The sequence below is a fragment of the Sphaeramia orbicularis genome, unplaced genomic scaffold (genome assembly GCF_902148855.1).
Source record: "Sphaeramia orbicularis unplaced genomic scaffold, fSphaOr1.1, whole genome shotgun sequence".
NCBI classification, from domain to species: Eukaryota; Metazoa; Chordata; class Actinopteri; order Kurtiformes; family Apogonidae; genus Sphaeramia; species Sphaeramia orbicularis.
In genome coordinates, this window is record NW_021941495.1 from 319600 (window position 1) to 329362 (window position 9763).

Sequence of the window (9763 nt, forward strand, 5' to 3'; positions counted from 1 at the left end):
ACAGTAGTTATCAAAATGTCACAAACAAATTGTTTTGATGACAAACGTTGCGTTGGTGGCCCCCACCCCCCCGCCCCCTTCTTGGGGGTGGGGCTGGAGAACCCCTAATAGTAATGGCGGCGCTGACAGGACGCCGTCGGACCGGGCCCCAGAGACACGTCCAATCAGCTGCGAGCGGCGCTGCAGGCCACTGTCGTTAGCGCCGTGAGCTGGAGCGGCCTGTCACTTCCTTTTACTTCTTTCTGTTTGAGCTCGTTCCAAGAGTGTTTTTTCAGCGGAAAGGTCACGCCTCGTCCAGGTGAACGGGATGGAATACGTTTCCAGGGACGACGGATGCAGTGGCGTGTCTATTATTGGATGTATTTGACGTGTGTTCTGGTGAAGAATAGTAGCTTTACCATGACGACCAAGACATGAGGGTTCGTTTGATTTAGATTCTAGTGTAGAAACTGTACAAGTGGAATTGGTTCAAGACCTGAAATGATTAATTGATGAATCAAGTACAAATTGGGTGCTTCTCTGAAACTGGGTTTGTTTTAGTATCTGTCACTTTTCCATCTTTTTAGACTCAGTAATAAAATGTAAATGTAGACATATGTCCCCCAGATGGACCTAATGATGACCTCAGAGAAATGCTCAAACAATTATCCTCCTGCTCTGATCCATCCCATAATTAATGACTTTATAATCAATTTTAGTGTCTCTCATTAATATTTTGGGGAATTTTAGCTTTAATTTTTTTTAAGCTTCTCTCTCAAATTTGTGCAGTTTTTATATTTTTATCCTTTTTCTTCAAAATTCATGAACGCTTTACTTCGTTTTTAATTTCTCTCATAACATTGATCAAATTTTTTGTTTCTTTTTAGTTTTTCCCTGTAAAGATTTTGGAATATCTAGCTTGTTTTTAGCCTCATGTTTGGAGTTTGACAATATTTTGCTTATTTTCTGCGTTTCTTTATAAAATCTTAATGTTTTCTATCTTAAATCCTCCTGAACAGGACATCTGACAGCTGTAGACAGGATGTGTCCCATTACTTTTGTCCATATAGTTTGTGAACAGACCACAGGTAGTTTATTGATCAGATCTGATCACCTTCTGCACATCAACTACCCCCTGGGTTTCATTTACTCACCTGTTTACACTTGTTTTTAGCGTCTCTCAATAGCATTTGTGGAAATTTTAGCTTTTTTTTTTTTTTTTTAGCTTCACTCTCAAAATTTGTGTTTTTATATTAATGTTATTCTCTTTCTTTAAAATCCATGAATGTTTTTCTTCGTTTTTATTTTCTCTCATAACATTTATCATATTTTATGTTTGTTTTTAGCTTACCTGTAAAAAAAAAAAAAAAAAAAAAATTTGCAAGCTCATTTTTCAAGTTTGGGAAAATTTTGCTTATTTTTAGCGTTTCTTTGTAGAATTATTCATATTTCTGTGTCCGATCCTCCTGAACAGGACATCTGACTGCTGTAGACATGATGTGTCCACATATTTATGTCCATATAGTTGATAAACATCAATATTTCACTGTAGTTTAATGGTAGATTTTTCTTCCTCAGTCAGATGTGATGAAAGTCGATGGTTTGATGTGGAAGAAAATGATCAATTACAGTCAGAGCAGGAAAAATATTATAGACATTTAGAGGAAGAACATTTAAAATCAGTCATGGATTTCAAAAAACCTTAACATTTGTTGTTTTTTTGGTTATATATATTTAAAAGTAAATAAAATTAACAAAAAAAAGTTACAAAATAAGTTATGTTAACAAAAGCAAAAGAAAGACTGAAATGAAGTAAATCAGAAAAAATAAGCACAAAAATAAACAAAAACAGCCGAAGTGATCAATAAATAAATAAAAAATAATACATAACAAGAATAAAATAAGCCACAAACTGAATGAAATTAAAGAAAAAATAATAAACCCATGGAGTTGGATCAATGACAGTGGATGGAGACGCTTGTTTTTGCGTTTACTTAATCATAGGTTTTGCTGGAAAAAGTCACTTTTTCTTCAGTTCTTTTCTGTTTTAATTTAATTCTTTAAAGTTTAATGGTAGATTTTTCTTCCTCAGTCAGATGTGATGACAGTAGACGGAAATGATTATTTACAGTCAGAGCAGGAAAAATATTGTGTAAATTTAGAGGAAGAACATTTAAAATCATAGTCATAGATACAAAAAAATAAATCAAAATCAATGTTGATAAAACTGAAGTCCAAACTGTATCTGAGGCGTTTGCTTTGATACTTTTTGTGGTGGTTCTTTCAGCTGGTTCTGGATTAATGGACCGTTCCAAAGTCCTGGGATGGTGGAAGCCGGAGGTCGTAGTTCCAAAGTGGGTCCAGATCGAACCACCTCGACCTCACCGCAAACTACGTGACGTCAACACAACAACGACGGCGCACAGACAAACGAACACGGTGAGAGGTCAGACTTCCACCAACATAACTGTGTTTACATGAGCTGCTCTGTGGTGTGTGTTCATGTCAGATTTAGTGTCTGTTCACCATCGACATTATGAGCGTAGATCCACTAAAGCTCTCCATCTGAAGGTTACATTCAGATTTATCACATTTTTGTCATTTTTCCAGAGGTTTTAATATTTCATTTCTCATGTTTGACTGCAATGCATGAAAACTGTTTCCACTGTGGTGGTTATTTTCAGAGAAGGAACATTTGGTTTGACCAAAAAAATGAAAAAGAAAGCCTGTAATCAATCAATCAACTGTCAGATGTCCATATGAACATTAAATACAAATTTATCCGTCTGTCCGTCCATCTATCTATCTATCTATCTATCTATCTATCTATCTATCTATCTATCTATCTATCTATGCATCCATTCATCCATCTATCTATCCATTCATCTCTCCATCCATGCATCCATCCTTCCATCTATCTATCTATCTATCTATCTATCTATCTATCTATCTATCTATCTATGCGTCCATCCATCCATCCATCCATCCATCTATGCATCCATCCATCATCTATGCATCCATCCGTCTGTCCATCTATCTATCCATTCATCTCTCCATTCATGCATCCATCCGTCCATCCATCCATCCATCCATCCATCCATCCATCCATCCATCCATCCATCCATCGCTGTTTTTTATCAAACTCAGCCTACATTGCTCTGTTGTGTTTGGTGCTACAGATCTGCTTTTTAAGTTTTTTTAAATGCCATTTCTTGTCGTTGTGCAGTGCGCCCTGTGTGCTTGTGCAGAAGCAGGTATCTACACACCTGTGCAGATAAAAAAAGAAAACCCATTCAGTAGCTCGACACAATCGCTAAGACGACAGAATATAATGTTTTCTGCAGTGTGACCTTTGAAACCCTCTCAGCGCAGAGTGTGTACTCAAAAGCATGAAGTGGAAAATCCTGCCTCGCCTTCACTTACCCAAATGTAAAGAAAAGTGGTATTCAGAGCCATCCAGCTGCCACAGAAGTGCAGACCAGTGGCCTACTTCGTATTGACGAGGACCCAGACGTTGTTTCTGAGCAGCTCTGACGGCCGTGCTTTGATGTGGAGTATTACCGCCTCTAAAACACAGCTCTTTAAAGTCCCAGACGTCTCTGCTCTTCAGAAAAAAAAGCTTCTAATTGCTCTTCAAGGCTCTCAAAGTGAGATGCAAGGGAAGGCAGAGCACTCCTGACACAGATCGTCATGTGCTAAATACTGTACAGTTGTTGCGTGGAAGGAGCTGAGGACCCATTCATATTTAATTGGCCTTTGTAGGAGATGCACGGCGCTGTGAACAGCTTTGACAAGTCCTGCATTAAATGTACAGATCTAATGAGCGTCTGATGCTCTTCAAACAATGCATTTAGTCTGTGATGAGGTAGAAGTGAAACAGGCGGCTGCTTTTAAGGCCATTAAGGGTATGAAAGTACAGTCAGCCATTAACCTGGGCTAACAATCTGCAAACGCTCCCAGTTAAAATTGAGTTTTAGAAATAAATAAAACTGTGGTCATTATTTTACTTTACATAAAGACCTGATCCTACTTCTGTAGCAGCTCCCAAGTCAATTTATTATAATCACCATATCGTTAGCCGCATAGCATAGTCATATTTTTCCCCCATTGTCACCGGAGCATAATTTTCTACTTTTTATCTCATAATTAGGACTTTTCATCTCGTGACATAATTTCAAATTTTTTTCAACTCATACTTATGACTTCCTTATCTCATAATTTGACTTTTTACCTCATAATTTCAACTTTTATCTCATGATTTTGAATTTTTTATCTCATAATTTCAACTTTTAATCTCATGATTTGATTTTTTTCTCATTATTTCAACTTTTTATCTCATAATTTCAACTTTTTATCTCATAATTTAGATTTTTTTTAATCTCATAATTTTAACTTTTTATGTCCTAATTTTGATTTTTTTTAATCTCATAATTATGACTTTTTACCTCATAATTTTGACTTTGACGAGTCAAAATTGACTTTTAGAAATAAATAAAACTGTGTTCATTACTTTACGTTACATAAATACCTGATCCTACTTCTGTAGCAGCTCCCAAGTAAATTTATTATAATCACCATATCGTTAACCTCATAGCATAGTCATTTTTTGTCCAAATTGTGATATCTGCATAACTTTACTCTCCTAACACTGTAGCTTCATTTTTCAATATTTGCTATTTCCTGAAAAATATGATGTAAGCAATTATGCTATGAGGCTAACAATATATGACACCACTTATTATATTATCCTCTGGATTTTGTGTTTTGTTTTTTTTTCCCCAGTGTAAATCATGCATTTTCCGTTAAGACCCAATCCTTCTTTTGTGGCAGTTCCCAAATGAATTTTTCTGTAGATTTAATCTGTCTTACATGATTTATCACCATTTATTTTAATATTATCCTTTGTATTTTGCCTTGTTTTCAGTGAAAATCGTGCATTTTCCTATATTCAACTCACTCATCATGTACATGTTGATAAAACTTCAGATTACAGTTGAGGATTATTATAACAGAAACAGAGAAAACTGAAGAAAAAGTGACTTTTTTAGCAAAGATATCAATAACTGAACGTAAAACGAGCATCTCCATCCACTGTCCTTGATCCAACTCCATGGATTTTACTGGTGAATCAATGTTGTAGAAGATTACGGTGTTTCCATGGTAACTACGAAGCCTCTGAACGTCCAAATATGGTCATATCTGATGACCACGAAAAGATGAAGAACTGTATTTGACACCAATTATTGACACGTTCAATCATGATTACTGACATTTGACCAATCCGCATTATTAGTGACAACAGTCAAGTACATATCGTTTTGTCAGTGGGCGGGGGCCGGTGCCAATCACTGCATCAGTGTGTATCAATCAATGTCCCGCCCCCCAGTCCGGCCCCCAGACAGTATTAACTTTCAGTCACAAACATTTCACTTCCATCTGTCCGTCCATCCAACATGTAACATATACCATGTCACTTTTATGCCAATATTAAGCTGTGAGATGTGGTGGTGGTTTACATGTAATGGCACCTGATGGACAGACAGACAGACACTGTTTCCATGGACACGTGTAGGACATACAGTAATACTGTGGACAGTTTATGGACTCTGCCCTCCAGCATTGGTAGCATTGTTAGTTTGTCACTCAGATCATAAGTAAGCTGGTCCCCAGCTCCACTCCAGCACAAATACCACCGTGAAGTTGTCAGACACACTGTTTCCATCTATTGCCTCAGCCTGATGTTTGCAAACTTCTTTAAAAAAAAAAAAAAAAAAAAGGGCTTACCTGACGTCTGTTTGTACTGTGGAGGCTAAAACTGCTTTCCAGACTGTTTATGACTGCAAGAGTTTCCATTCTTGAACAAAATGTCTAATGCAAAACACAGCGTGTAGGGGTTTGTAAGATGTGTGCTGCAAAATTACAACATAGTACAAAGTAAAAAAAAAAAAAGTGTTTGTACTTTTGGTGCCTTTGTTTGGAGCAGCAGTGGCGATGTTTGGGGAAAAAAAAACAGCAAGAGAAGCTATACTGTGAAAGAAGCCAATGAGCAGTCTGAGCCCTCCCCTCAGGGTTGTTTCAGCCTGGTCTGAGCTGAAGTACTGAGGATCAGCTGAAGTACAGAGGAACAGCTGAAGTACTGGTGCTGAAGTACTGAGGAACAGCTGAAGTACAGAGGAACAGCTGAAGTACTGGTGCTGAAGTACTGAGGAACAGCTGAAGTACAGAGGAACAGCTGAAGTACTGGTGCTGAGGTACTGAGGAACAGCTGAAGTACAGAGGAACAGCTGAAGTACTGGTGCTGAGGTACTGAGGAACAGCTGAAGTACAGAGGAACAGCTGAAGTACTGGTGCTGAGGTACTGAGGAACAGCTGAAGTACAGAGGAACAGCTGAAGTACTGGTGCTGAGGTACTGAGGAACAGCTGAAGTACTGGTGCTGAGGTACTGAGGAACAGCTGAAGTACAGAGGACAGCTGAAAGTACTGGTGCTGAAGTACTGGGAACAGCCGAAGTACAGAGGAACAGCTGAAGTACTGGTGCTGAGGTACTGAGGAACAGCCGAAGTACAGAGGAACAGCTGAAGTACTGGTGCTGAAGTACTGAGGAACAGCCGAAGTACTGAGGAACAGCTTAAGTACATAGGAACAGCTGAAGTACTGGTGCTGAGGTACTGAGGAACAGCTGAAGTACTGGTGCTGAAGTACTGAGGAACAGCTGAAGTACAGAGGAACAGCTGAAGTACTGGTGCTGAGGTACTGAGGAACAGCTGAAGTACAGAGGAACAGCTGAAGTACTGGTGCTGAGGTACTGAGGAACAGCTGAAGTACAGAGGAACAGCTGAAGTACTGGTGCTGAGGTACTGAGGAACAGCTGAAGTACTGGTGCTGAGGTACTGAGGAACAGCTGAAGTACAGAGGAACAGCTGAAGTACTGGTGCTGAGGTACTGAGGAACAGCTGAAGTACAGAGGAACAGCTGAAGTACTGGTGCTGAGGTACTGAGGAACAGCTGAAGTACAGAGGAACAGCTGAAGTACTGGTGCTGAGGTACTGAGGAACAGCTGAAGTACTGGTGCTGAGGTACTGAGGAACAGCTGAAGTACAGAGGAACAGCTGAAGTACTGGTGCTGAGGTACTGAGGAACAGCCGAAGTACAGAGGAACAGCTGAAGTACTGGTGCTGAAGTACTGAGGAACAGCCGAAGTACAGAGGAACAGCTGAAGTACTGGTGCTGAGGTACTGAGGAACAGCCGAAGTACAGAGGAACAGCTGAAGTACTGGTGCTGAAGTACTGAGGAACAGCCGAAGTACTGAGGAACAGCTTAAGTACATAGGAACAGCTGAAGTACTGGTGCTGAGGTACTGAGGAACAGCTGAAGTACTGGTGCTGAAGTACTGAGGAACAGCTGAAGTACAGAGGAACAGCTGAAGTACTGGTGCTGAGGTACTGAGGAACAGCTGAAGTACAGAGGACAGCTGAAGTACTGGTGCTGAAGTACTGAGAACAGCCGAAGTACAGAGGAACAGCTGAAGTACTGGTGCTGAAGTACTGAGGAACAGCTGAAGTACAGAGGAACAGCTGAAGTACTGGTGCTGAAGTACTGAGGAACAGCTGAAGTACTGGTGCTGAAGTACCGAGGAACAGCTGAAGTACACAGGAACAGCTGAAGTACTGAGGACAGCTGAAGTACTGGTGCTGAAGTACCGAGGAACAGCTGAAGTACAGAGGAAACAGCTGAAGTACTGACGAACAGCTGAAGTACAGAGGAACAGCTGAAGTACTGGTGCTGAAATACCGAGGAACAGCTGAAGTACAGAGGAACAGCTGAAGTACTGAGGAACAGCTGAAGTACTGGTGCTGAAGTACCAAGGAACAGCTGAAGTACCGAGGAACAGTTGAAGTACTGAGACACAGCTGAAATACTGAGGAACAGCTGAAGTACTGAGGAACAGCTGAAGTACTGCGGGTCAGCTGAAGTACTGGTGCTGAAGTACCGATGAACAACTAAAGTACTGACGAACAGCTGAAGTACTGGGACCACTGAAGTACTGGTGCTGAAGTACCGAGGACCAGCTGAAGTACTGGTGCTGAAGTACCGAGGACCAGCTGAAGTACTGGTGCTGAAGTACTGAGGACCAGCTGAAGTACAGAGGACCAGCTGAAGTACTGGTGCTGAAGTACTGAGGAACAGCTGAAGTACTGGTGCTGAAGTACTGAGGAACAGCTGAAGTACAGAGGACCAGCTGAAGTACAGGTGCTGAAGTACCGAGGAACAGCTGAAGTACTGGTGCTGAAGTACAGATGCTAAAACTGTGACTGTGGGGAAGGTTGGATTCTTCAGTTTAATGGGAACATGTGCTGTTTTCTGTCTGTTGGTAAATACTTCATGTTTTCACCCTGAGTTTTGATCCTGATATGCTGCTGGAACATGGGGAGAGTGTCTCGCAGGTTCATGTAGTTGAAGCCCCCCCCCACCACCACCACCCCCACATCCAACGCTTGTGGGTGTTTATTTTGATGTGAGCCGATGCTATCATGCAGCTATGTCAGAGCGTCGTTAGCGTTTAGCTTGTGGGGGGACGTCAAGAGCCACAACAAACACCGCTGTGAACTCCTGCAGATGGTGAGGACGGTACAGTATGTCACTATTAAATGTCCCACAGCCTCCGAGTAGTGACCGTCCACCACCAAACAGCCTCCGAGCAGTGACCGTCCACCACCAAACAGTCCAAGCACCCACCTTTGGGGACGGTCATGCAGACTCCTCCCCCTCTGGTTTGCACAGAGAGCTGCCGGTCTCTGTCCGATGTGGAAAAGTAAATGTCCATCAAGCTCAAATGATGGAGTCCGGCATGTTGTTCAGCCACGTGTCCAAAGCCTGGACAGTGGACAAAAAGAGCGATGGAATAGCTGGTGTAGTAGCGTTAGCATTAGCTTGTAGCCTGGCTAGCAGACCGGCGTTGTGCCAAGGTACGTATTCCTGCTCAGAATTGTTTCCCCTGGTCGCCGGAGCATAATTTTCTGCTTTTTATCTCGGAATTATGACTTTTATGTCGTGACATAATATGACTTTTTTAAACTCATGACTTCCTTATCTCATAATTTTGACTTTTTTATTCATTATTTCGACTTTTTATCTCACAATCGGGATTTTTTTTACCTCATAATTCGACTTACTGTTTCATATTGTGACTTTTTATCACATCATTTCCACTTTTTATCTCACAATTATGGTTTTTTATATCATAATTTGACTTTTTTCTCATTATTTCAACATGTCTCATAATTTCGACTTTGTGTCTCGTAATTTCAACTCTTATTTTCCTCATAATTTCAACTTTTTACCTCAGAATTTAGATTTTTAATCTCGTATGACTTTTTATCTCATAATTATGACTTTTTGTCTCATACCTATGACTTTTTCCCGAATCATTGTCTTTTTTATCTCATAATTTTGACTTTTATCCCATTATTATGACTTTTACCTCAGAATTTCGACTCTTTATCTCATAATTATGACTTATGACCTCATCATTTCGACTTATCTCATGATTATGACTTTTTACCTCATAATTTGACTTTTTATCTCGTAATTCATCTTTTTATCTCATAATTTGGACTTTTTATCTTCATTAATTGGACTTTTTTCTCTTAATTTTGACATTTTTACCTCATAATTTTGACTTTTTATCTCATAATTAGGACTTACCATGGGGACATTTTTTCCCCCAGTGGTTCCTATGTGGGGAAGCAAGTTTCCATCACTGAAAAAAAAAAATTCCCATG